The sequence below is a fragment of the Rhipicephalus microplus genome, unplaced genomic scaffold (genome assembly GCF_043290135.1).
Source record: "Rhipicephalus microplus isolate Deutch F79 unplaced genomic scaffold, USDA_Rmic scaffold_134, whole genome shotgun sequence".
NCBI classification, from domain to species: domain Eukaryota; kingdom Metazoa; phylum Arthropoda; class Arachnida; order Ixodida; family Ixodidae; genus Rhipicephalus; species Rhipicephalus microplus.
In genome coordinates, this window is record NW_027464706.1 from 473,732 (window position 1) to 485,000 (window position 11,269).

At 61.4% G+C, this 11,269-nt stretch overlaps 1 non-coding gene across 1 annotated transcript; it reads left to right on the forward strand.

Moving 5' to 3' along the window:
• The first annotated feature begins 8,372 nt into the window (after positions 1-8,372).
• Positions 8,373-10,187, forward strand: LOC142790919 (small subunit ribosomal RNA). Its single transcript, XR_012889856.1, has one exon. It is a non-coding gene; the product is annotated as a small subunit ribosomal RNA (ribosomal RNA).
• The last annotated feature ends 1,082 nt before the right edge of the window (positions 10,188-11,269 follow it).

An 11,269-nucleotide genomic window follows, 5' to 3' on the forward strand; every position in this document is an offset into this window, starting at 1 on the left:
CGCCCCGGCTGACGCAGTTTTCGCGCCGCCCCGGCTGACGCGGTTTCGTGCCGCCCCGGCAGACGCGGTTTTCGCGCCGCCCCGGCTGACGCGGTTTCGTGCCGCCCCGGCAGACGCAGTTCGGACTTAGCACTTTTCGGCTGTGCCTGGCTGGCGGCCCACTCACTCGATCGCCATGTCTGTTTGCCACAGTTTTCCCGGTGGTGCCGCACCCGGGCTCGCCCCGGCAGACGCGTTTTTTTTTTTCTTTCGCCCCGGCTGACGCAGTTTTCGCGCCGCCCCGGCTGACGCGGTTTCGTGCCGCCCCGGCAGACGCGGTTTTTTTGCGCCGCCCCGGCTGACGCGGTTTTTGCCGCCCCGGCTGACGCAGTTCGGACTTGGCACTTTTTGGCTGAGCCTGGCTGGTGGCCCACTCACTCGATCGCCATGTCTGTTAGCCACAGTTTTCCCGGTGGTGCCGCACCCGGGCTCGCCCCGGCTGACGCAGTTTTCGCGCCGCCCCGGCAGACGCGGTTTTCGCGCCGCCCCGGCTGACGCGGTTTTTGCCGCCCCGGCTGACGCAGTTCGGACTTGGCACTTTTTGGGCTGAGCCTGGCTGGCGGCCCACTCACTCGATCGCCATGTCTGTTTGCCACAGTCTTCCCGGTGGTGCCGCACCCGGGCTCGCCCCGGCAGACGCGTTTTTTTTTTCTTTCGCCCCGGCAGACGTGGTTCCCCCCCCCCCCTTTTCGCTCGCCCCGGCTGACGAGGTTTTCGCGCCGCCCCGGCTGACGCAGTTTTCGCGCCGCCCCGGCTGACGCGGTTTCGTGCCGCCCCGGCTGACGCGGTTTTCGCGCCGCCCCGGCTGACGCGGTTTTTGCGTCGCCCCGGCTGACACGGTTCGGACTTTGCACTTTTCGGCTGTGCCTGGCTGGCGGCCCACTCACTCGATCGCCATGTCTGTTTGCCACAGTTTTCCCGGTGGTGCCGCACCCGGGCTCGCCCCGGCTGACGCAGTTTTCGCGCCGCCCCGGCTGACGCGGTTTCGTGCCGCCCCGGCAGACGCGGTTTTCGCGCCGCCCCGGCTGACGCGGTTTCGTGCCGCCCCGGCAGACGCAGTTCGGACTTAGCACTTTTCGGCTGTGCCTGGCTGGCGGCCCACTCACTCGATCGCCATGTCTGTTTGCCACAGTTTTCCCGGTGGTGCCGCACCCGGGCTCGCCCCGGCTGACGCAGTTTTCGCGCCGCCCCGGCTGACGCGGTTTCGTGCCGCCCCGGCAGACGCGGTTTTCGCGCCGCCCCGGCTGACGCGGTTTCGTGCCGCCCCGGCAGACGCAGTTCGGACTTAGCACTTTTCGGCTGTGCCTGGCTGGCGGCCCACTCACTCGATCGCCATGTCTGTTTGCCACAGTTTTCCCGGTGGTGCCGCACCCGGGCTCGCCCCGGCAGACGCGTTTTTTTTTTTTTCTTTCGCCCCGGCTGACGCAGTTTTCGCGCCGCCCCGGCTGACGCGGTTTCGTGCCGCCCCGGCAGACGCGGTTTTTTGCGCCGCCCCGGCTGACGCGGTTTTTGCCGCCCCGGCTGACGCAGTTCGGACTTAGCACTTTTCGGCTGTGCCTGGCTGGCGGCCCACTCACTCGATCGCCATGTCTGTTTGCCACAGTTTTCCCGGTGGTGCCGCACCCGGGCTCGCCCCGGCTGACGCAGTTTTCGCGCCGCCCCGGCTGACGCGGTTTCGTGCCGCCCCGGCAGACGCGGTTTTCGCGCCGCCCCGGCTGACGCGGTTTCGTGCCGCCCCGGCAGACGCAGTTCGGACTTAGCACTTTTCGGCTGTGCCTGGCTGGCGGCCCACTCACTCGATCGCCATGTCTGTTTGCCACAGTTTTCCCGGTGGTGCCGCACCCGGGCTCGCCCCGGCTGACGCAGTTTTCGCGCCGCCCCGGCTGACGCGGTTTCGTGCCGCCCCGGCAGACGCGGTTTTCGCGCCGCCCCGGCTGACGCGGTTTCGTGCCGCCCCGGCAGACGCAGTTCGGACTTAGCACTTTTCGGCTGTGCCTGGCTGGCGGCCCACTCACTCGATCGCCATGTCTGTTTGCCACAGTTTTCCCGGTGGTGCCGCACCCGGGCTCGCCCCGGCAGACGCAGTTTTCGCGCCGCCCCGGCAGACGCGGTTTTCGCGCCGCCCCGGCTGACGCGGTTTTTGCCGCCCCGGCTGACGCAGTTCGGACTTGGCACTTTTTGGGCTGAGCCTGGCTGGCGGCCCACTCACTCGATCGCCATGTCTGTTTGCCACAGTCTTCCCGGTGGTGCCGCACCCGGGCTCGCCCCGGCAGACGCGTTTTTTTTTCTTTCGCCCCGGCAGACGTGGTTCCCCCCCCCCCCCCCTTTTCGCTCGCCCCGGCTGACGAGGTTTTCGCGCCGCCCCGGCTGACGCAGTTTTCGCGCCGCCCCGGCTGACGCGGTTTCGTGCCGCCCCGGCTGACGCGGTTTTCGCGCCGCCCCGGCTGACGCGGTTTTTGCGTCGCCCCGGCTGACACGGTTCGGACTTTGCACTTTTCGGCTGTGCCTGGCTGGCGGCCCACTCACTCGATCGCCATGTCTGTTTGCCACAGTTTTCCCGGTGGTGCCGCACCCGGGCTTGCCCCGGCAGACGCGTTTTTTTTTTTTCTTTTCGCCCCGGCTGACGCAGTTTTCGCCCCGCCCCGGCTGACGCGGTTTCGTGCCGCCCCGGCAGACGCGGTTTTTTGCGCCGCCCCGGCTGACGCGGTTTTTGCCGCCCCGGCTGACGCAGTTCGGACTTTGCACTTTTTGGCTGAGCCTGGCTGGCGGCCCACTCACTCGATCGCCATGTCTGTTTGCCACAGTTTTCCCGGTGGTGCCGCACCCGGGCTCGCCCCGGCAGACGCGTTTTTTTTTTTCCTTCGCCCCGGCAGACGTGGTTCCCCCCCCCCCCTCCGTCTTTCTTTTTGTTTTTTTTTTTCGCCGCGGCTGAAGTGGATTTTTCGGTGCCTCGACGCCCCGGTAGTCGCGGTTTTTCCGTTTCCGCACGGCCCCGGCTGACGCTGCTCGGTCACAGTCGCCTTTTGTGAGGATTGCAGACTTCTTGAGCGCGGGTGTTTTTTTTTTGTTGTTGTTGTTGTTTTATTACGCATTCGCTCCAGCAGACGCTGTTTAGACTTTTTGTTTCCTCTTTTATCCTGCGACGAGGTGACGAGGTTTATTCGGTGCCCCGCCGCCCCGGCTGAAGTGATTTTTCCTGTCCCGTGCCGCCCCGGCTGACGCGGTTGGGACTTCGCGTTTGTTCGGCCGCCACGGGTTTTGGCGCACTCGCTCGGTTGCTTGTTGTTGCCACTTGTTGCGAACCCAGGTTTCTTGAGCGAGCGCGGGCGTTTTTTCTTCCTTTCTTTCTTTGTTCTATGTGTTAGCGAATCGGCCTTTAATATCACACGAGGACTCACAACCAACAATTTTCAGTTTGAAGTGTAAAAAATCTGCAGGTGTTGACGTAACTGACTTGCCCCGTACCCTTGAGTACATCCATGAAGTTCTCGTAGTACTACTAAATCGCATTATTCCAAGTGGAGAAATTCCCATAAACTTGCAAACCTCTACACGAAAATCGGTGCGCGTGATAAAGTTGAAAATTATCGTCCGATATCAAATGTGCCTTCTATAACACAAATTCTAGGAAAAAAAAAAAAAACACTTGTTCGCCGTTCTCTGCGCCGTGACTGGCAGCACTCCGGCGAAGCGAAACGGGGTCGATTCGAGCACGATATCGGCGTCTTTCGACGTGCTCGCCGGCGACCGTCGCACGAGTACGTCGCACGAGCGCGTCTGCCGGGGCGCCGTTTGCGAAGCCGACGCAAAAGTGGGAACCGCCGCTCGGATGATCGCCGCTTTCGGCAGAGTGAGTGTTGGCACTCCGGGGAAGCGAAACAGCGTGAATGCGCCCACGAAATCGGCGTATTTTGAAGTGCCCGCCGGCGACCGTCGCACGAGTACGGTAAACCGCGTCAGCCGGGGCGTAGTTCGGGACGCCGACGAAAAAGTGGGAAGCGCAACTCGGATCTTCGCCGTTTTTGCAGGAGTGAGTGGCGGCCCTCCTGCGAGACCAAGAAGCATCGATTCGTGCACGAATTCGGCGCCTTTCGACGTGATCGCCGGCGACCGTCGCTCGAGTAGGGCAAACCGCGTCTGCCGGGGCGGGCTTCGGGACGCCGATGCGAAAGTGGGAAACGCTGCTCGGATGTTCGCCGTTTTTGGCCGAGTGAGTGCTGGCACTCGGGCGAAGCCAAACGGGGCCGATTACGGCACGATATCGGCGTCTTTCGACGTGCCCGGCGGCGACCGTCGCACGAGTACGGTAAACCGCGTCAGCCCGGGCGGAGTTCGGGACGCCGATGCGAAAGTGGAGAACGCCGCTCGGATCTTCGCCGTTTTTGGAGGAGTGAGTGGCGGCACTCCGGAGAAGCCAAGGAGCGCCAATTAGCGCACGATATCGGCGTCTTTCGACGCGCTCGCCGGCGACCGTCGAACGAGTAGGGCAAACCGCGTCTGCCGGGGCGGGGTTTACGACGCCGACGCAAAAGTGGGAACCGCCGCTCGGATGTTGGCCGTTTTTGGCAGAGTGAGTGCTGGCACACCGGCGACGCGAAAGAGCGCGAAAGCGCCCACGAAAGTGGCGTATTTGGACGTGCTTGACGGCGACCGCTGCAGGAGTACGAAAAACCACGTCAGCCGGGGCGAGCGACCCACGGCGGTCTGGGTGCTTATCGCTGCTATTATAGGGGCACCCCGGCAGACGCAGAAAAAAAAAATTTTTTTTCGACCTTCTTTTTTGCTGGTCGAGCTCGGGTAACCCAGGTCGCAATGGGAGCCGCGCACGAAAGCGGCGTCGCGAGACGCGTTCGCGGTCGCTAGTCGCACGAGCTCGGCAACCGCGTCAGCCGGCGCGGAGTTCGGGATGCCGACGGCTAAGTGGGTACCGCTGCTCGGATGTTCGCCGTTTTTGGCCGAGTGAGTGCTGGCACTCCGGCGAAGCGAAACGGGGCCGATTCGGGCACGATATCGGCGTATTTCGACGTGCTCGCCGGCGACCGTCGCACGAGTACGGCAAAGCGCGTCTGCCGGGGCGAGGTTTGCGATGCCGACGAAAAAGTGGGAAGCGCCGCTCGGATCTTCGCCGTTTTTGCAGGAGTGAGTGGCGGCCCTCCTGCGAGACCAAGAAGCATCGACTCGCGCACGATATCGGTGTCTTTCGACGTGCCCGCCGGCCACCGCCGCACGAGTACGGCAAACCGCGTATGCCGGGGCGGGGTTGGCGACGCCGACGCAAAAGTGGGAACCGCCACTAGGATGTTCGCCGTTTTTGGCAGAGTGAGTGCTGGCACACCGGCGACGCGAAAGAGCGCGAAAGCGCCCACGAAAGTGGCGTATTTGGACGTGCTTGACGGCGACCGCTGCAGGAGTACGAAAAACCACGTCAGCCGGGGCGAGCGACCCACGGCGGTCTGGGTGCTTATCGCTGCTATTATAGGGGCACCCCGGCAGACGCAGAAAAAAAAAATTTTTTTTCGACCTTCTTTTTTGCTGGTCGAGCTCGGGTAACCCAGGTCGCAATGGGAGCCGCGCACGAAAGCGGCGTCGCGAGACGCGTTCGCGGTCGCTAGTCGCACGAGCTCGGCAACCGCGTCAGCCGGCGCGGAGTTCGGGATGCCGACGGCTAAGTGGGTACCGCTGCTCGGATGTTCGCCGTTTTTGGCCGAGTGAGTGCTGGCACTCCGGCGAAGCGAAACGGGGCCGATTCGGGCACGATATCGGCGTATTTCGACGTGCTCGCCGGCGACCGTCGCACGAGTACGGCAAAGCGCGTCTGCCGGGGCGAGGTTTGCGATGCCGACGAAAAAGTGGGAAGCGCCGCTCGGATCTTCGCCGTTTTTGCAGGAGTGAGTGGCGGCCCTCCTGCGAGACCAAGAAGCATCGACTCGCGCACGATATCGGTGTCTTTCGACGTGCCCGCCGGCCACCGCCGCACGAGTACGGCAAACCGCGTATGCCGGGGCGGGGTTGGCGACGCCGACGCAAAAGTGGGAACCGCCACTAGGATGTTCGCCGTTTTTGGCAGAGTGAGTGCTGGCACTCCGGCGAAGCGAAAGAGCGCGAATGCGCCCACGAAAGTGGCGTGTTTGGACGTGCTTGACGACGACCACCGCAGGAAAACGAAAAACCACGTCAGCCGGGGCGAGCGACCCATGGCGGTCTGGGTGCTTATCGCTGCTATTATAGGGGCACCCCGGCAGACGCAAAAAAAAAAAAAATTTTTTTTCGACATTCTTTCTTGCTCGTCGACCTCGGGTGACCCAGGTCGCAGTGGGAGCCGCGCACGAAAGCGGCGTCGCGAGACGGCTTCGCGGTCGCTAGTCGCACGAGCTCGGCAACCGCGTCTGCCGGGGCGGAGTTCGGGACGCCGACGGCTAAGTGGGAACCGCCGCTCGGATGTTCGCCGTTTGTGGCCGAGTGAGTGCTGGCACTCCGGCGAAGCCAAACGGGGCCGATTCCGGCACGATATCGGCGTCTTTCTACGTGCTCGCCGGCGACCGTCGCACGAGTACGGCAAAGTGCGTCTGCCGGGGCGGGGTTTGCGACGCGTACGCAATAGTGAGAACCGTCGCTCGGATGTTCGTCGTCTTTCGCCGAGCCAGTGCTGGCACTCCGGCGAAGCCGAACGGAGCCGATTCGGGCACGATATCGGCGTCTTTCCACGTGCTCGCCGGCGACCGTCGCACGAGTACGGTAAACCGCGTCAGCCGGGGCGGAGTTCGGGACGCCGATGCGAAAGTGGGAAGCGCCGCTCGGATCTTCGCCGTTTTTGGAGGAGTCAGTGGCGGCACTCCGGTGAAGCCAAGGTGCGCCAATTCGCGCACGATATCGGCGTCTTTCGACGTGCCCGCCGGCCACCGTCGCACGAGTACGGCAAACCTCGTCTGCCGGGGCGGGGTTTGCGACGCCGACGCAAAAGTGGGAACCGCCGCTCGGATGTTCGCCGTTTTTGGCAGAGTGAGTGCTGGCACTCCGGCGAAGCGAAAGAGCGTGAATGCGCCCACGAAAGTAGCGTATTTGGACGTGCTTGACGGCGACCGCCGCAGGAGTACGAAAAACCACGTCAGCCGGGGCGAGCGACCCACGGCGGTCTGGGTGCTTATCGCTGCTATTATAGGGGCACCCCGGCAGACGCAGAAAGAAAAAAAAAAAAAAATGGGGACATGGCGTGCGTCACCGTGCGGCTTCGCAGCGTTGCCGAAGTCGCCGAGCCCTTCGACTGAGCCGAACGGCGGACAGGGAACGTTGGTCGGCCGTTCTAACCTGTCGGTGCCACGCCGAGACGTCGTTAAGGAAAACCGCGTCGTGGGCCTCTACGACGCCGTCGAGTCGTTGTACGTTTGGTGTCCAGCGTGTCGGCGGCGAGTAGCGGACACGTCGTTCACGACTTCGGTCTTTCGCAGTCGACGCGAACTTGCGGAGAGTCGTGGTGCCTCACGTTTTCGGCAGAAACCGCGGCGGAATTTTCCCGTGCGTGCGCGCACGACCTCGGTGCTGTGCCGTCAGCGTAGTGTTGCACAAACTCGTGGCCTACCCAAGGTGCGGTACGTTTGCGGCCGTATCCTCGGTGGGAATTTCGTGAGTAGGGTCGCAAATTCTACGACCTCGGCGGGTTTGAGAGCGACGTAGACTTGTGGCACGCTCAACGTGCCACACGTTTCGGGGCACACCCGCGGTGAAATTTTCTCGAGTACGCTCGTATTAGTGCCCAAGGAGGTCTGGGTACTTATCGCTGCTATTATGTGGGGGTTCTCGTGAGCGGCGTACGCGAAAGCGACCGGGTGTCTGATATGCGGCGGGCTTCGGCCTCGTCAAGCGTGTCCTCGGGTCTGCTCCAGGGGAATCCACGGCAGTCGTCTGCAGCCTCATCCGCTTGATGCGTTAGGGGCTGGTTGTCGGACGGTGCCGTTTTACCACGATATCGAGGTGTGTTCCGTGTCGTCCTCGGGCGATTCAGATGCGAAAGCGCCGAAGACGCGGGCGTGACCCGTCGTCTGGCGGCTTTGCAGTCTCGGCTCCGTTGCTAGTTCCGGCCGGTCCACCGACAGTGCAGCGGGCTTGGGCAACCCGCACGGCGCGACCGAGTCGATGCAACGAAAAAGAGCGAGCATGAACGTGCTTCTTGCCGCACGGCTCCCACTCGTCTTTCGGGAAGGTTGTGCCGTAGCGAGCTCGAACGCCGTCATCTCGGAGTGCAAAATAAGCGTGTTGGGGCGCCTGAAGGTGGCCTCCGCCGCACACAGACTGCGTCCGGCCCGCCGAAGGCGAGGACGGACGCGCAGTCGAACGATTACCTGGTTGATCCTGCCAGTAATCATATGCTTGTCTCAAAGATTAAGCCATGCATGTCTAAGTACATGCCGAAATAAGGCGAAACCGCGAATGGCTCATTAAATCAGTTATGGTTCCTTAGATCGTTTCTTCCTACTTGGATAACTGTGGCAATTCTAGAGCTAATACATGCAGTGAGCCTGGAGCCCTTTGGGTAACGGGTGCTTTTATTAGACCAAGATCGATCGGGTTTCGGCCCGTATTGTGTGGTGACTCTGGATAACTTTGTGCTGATCGCATGGCCACGAGCCGGCGACGTTTCTTTCAAGTGTCTGCCTTATCAACTTTCGATGGTAGGTTACTTGCTTACCATGGTTGTTACGGGTAACGGAGAATCAGGGTTCGATTCCGGAGAGGGAGCCTGAGAAACGGCTACCACATCCAAGGAAGGCAGCAGGCGCGCAAATTACCCACTCCCGGCACGGGGAGGTAGTGACGAAAAATAACAATACGGGACTCTTTTGAGGCCCCGTAATTGAAATGAGTACACTCTAAATCCTTTAACGAGGATCAATTGGAGGGCAAGTCTGGTGCCAGCAGCCGCGGTAATTCCAGCTCCAATAGCGTATACTAAAGCTGCTGCGGTTAAAAAGCTCGTAGTTGGATCTCAGTTCCAGACGAGTAGTGCATCTACCCGATGCGACGGCTCGGACTGAACATCATGCCGGTTCTTTCTTGGTGCACTTCATTGTGTGCCTCGAGATGGCCGGTGCTTTTACTTTGAAAAAATTAGAGTGCTCAACGCAGGCGAGTCGCCTGAATAAACTTGCATGGAATAATAGAACAAGACCTCGTTTCTGTTTTGTTGGTTTTTGGAATACGAGGTAATGATTAAGAGGGACGGACGGGGGCATTCGTATTGCGGCGCTAGAGGTGAAATTCTTGGACCGTCGCAAGACGAACTACTGCGAAAGCATTTGCCAAGAATGTTTTCATTGATCAAGAACGAAAGTCAGAGGTTCGAAGGCGATCAGATACCGCCCTAGTTCTGACCATAAACGATGCCAACCAGCGATCCGCCTGAGTTACTCAAATGACTCGGCGGGCAGCTTCCGGGAAACCAAAGTATTTGGGTTCCGGGGGAAGTATGGTTGCAAAGCTGAAACTTAAAGGAATTGACGGAAGGGCACCACCAGGAGTGGAGCCTGCGGCTTAATTTGACTCAACACGGGAAAACTTACCCGGCCCGGACACTGGGAGGATTGACAGATTGAGAGCTCTTTCTTGATTCGGTGGATGGTGGTGCATGGCCGTTCTTAGTTGGTGGAGCGATTTGTCTGGTTAATTCCGATAACGAACGAGACTCTAGCCTATTAAATAGGTGCGGGGTTCCCAGCACCTTACAACCTTCTTAGAGGGACAAGCGGCTCCTAGCCGCACGAAACAGAGCAATAACAGGTCTGTGATGCCCTTAGATGTCCGGGGCCGCACGCGCGCTACACTGAAGGAAGCAGCGTGTCTTTATCCCTGTCTGAAAAGACTGGGTAACCCGTGGAACTTCTTTCGTGATTGGGATAGGGGCTTGCAATTGTTCCCCTTGAACGAGGAATTCCCAGTAAGCGCGAGTCATAAGCTCGCGTTGATTACGTCCCTGCCCTTTGTACACACCGCCCGTCGCTACTACCGATTGAATGATTTAGTGAGGTCTTCGGACCGATGTCCGGCGCGGCCTTTCGGTTGCGCCGGTCTGTTGGAAAGATGACCAAACTTGATCATTTAGAGGAAGTAAAAGTCGTAACAAGGTTTCCGTAGGTGAACCTGCGGAAGGATCATTAACGGATTGTGAAGGGTGAGCGCCTCAGCTGCGTCTGCGCCCGACACTTTCTGCCGCTGACCCCGTTTGGACGCGGGGTCGGCTTTTCCCCACGGGGCTGCCTGAATGTGGAGCGGCACCCCGTGACAAATTGTTGCGCCCAGCGGACGCCAACACCGCGACCTTGGACGGTCGGCCAGGTGGCGGACGCGGGTACAAACGGCGCAACGCACTCATAGGTCGGCTTTCGACCCGCCACTGCACCGTGGCTCGAAGCGCTCGAAATGCGCGACCCGACCGCTGCGGGACCGCCTAGTACTGTAAACAGGAGCGGCGGAGCGCGAACGGCGAGTCGTGGTTACGTCGGTAGAAGGCGAGGCTGCGCGTTCCCGAAACGCCAGCCGAGTGCCCTCCCGACCGTTCGAGCGTGCAAGAACGAGACCCGACAATCGCGCGGCGACTGCCAAGTACGAGAGGAACGGCACAAGCGTCGGCGGTCGGTCAAGGAACTGGCGATGTGACGGGTCCGCTGTGCACCAGTGCATACCGTCCCGCCGTCCGCGGCAAGCGCCTCCGCGTCCTCGGGTGACGGAGGCTGCCGGTCGGTTCTTGCAGGCGAGGGATCTCGCTGGCACCGGTTCGCGTTGACGCGCGGCCGGTCATGGCACGGCGATGCGACGGCCGAGGTGCGCAGTACTCGATGGAGGAACCGCACGCTCCGATGACCGTCCCGCCCTCCGCGGCGTATGCGTACCGACCGTAATGGTTGCAGCAGCGCCGGCCGGCTTTTGAATTCGCCACACGAAACACGGTGCGAGATCGCGGTTAGGGGAGCGTCGACGTTGCCAGGCGTTTTGCTTGCTGCCGAGGGAAAGGCGGCACGGCCACGTCGCGCTCGTCGCGATTAGCGGGTCTGCGCGCTTTGGGAAGGTGCCGCAACGACTTGCCGAAAGAGGAAGCACGGAAGAACGAGGGACTTGGACGTCCCGACAATTGAACGCACTTGCGGCCAGGCCCTTGCTGGCTTCGTTCTTCCGCCTCGAGTAGGCTCGTACGCGGCTCCGGCGCCGAAAGTGGTCCTTGGCACCGACTTCGGTGGACGTG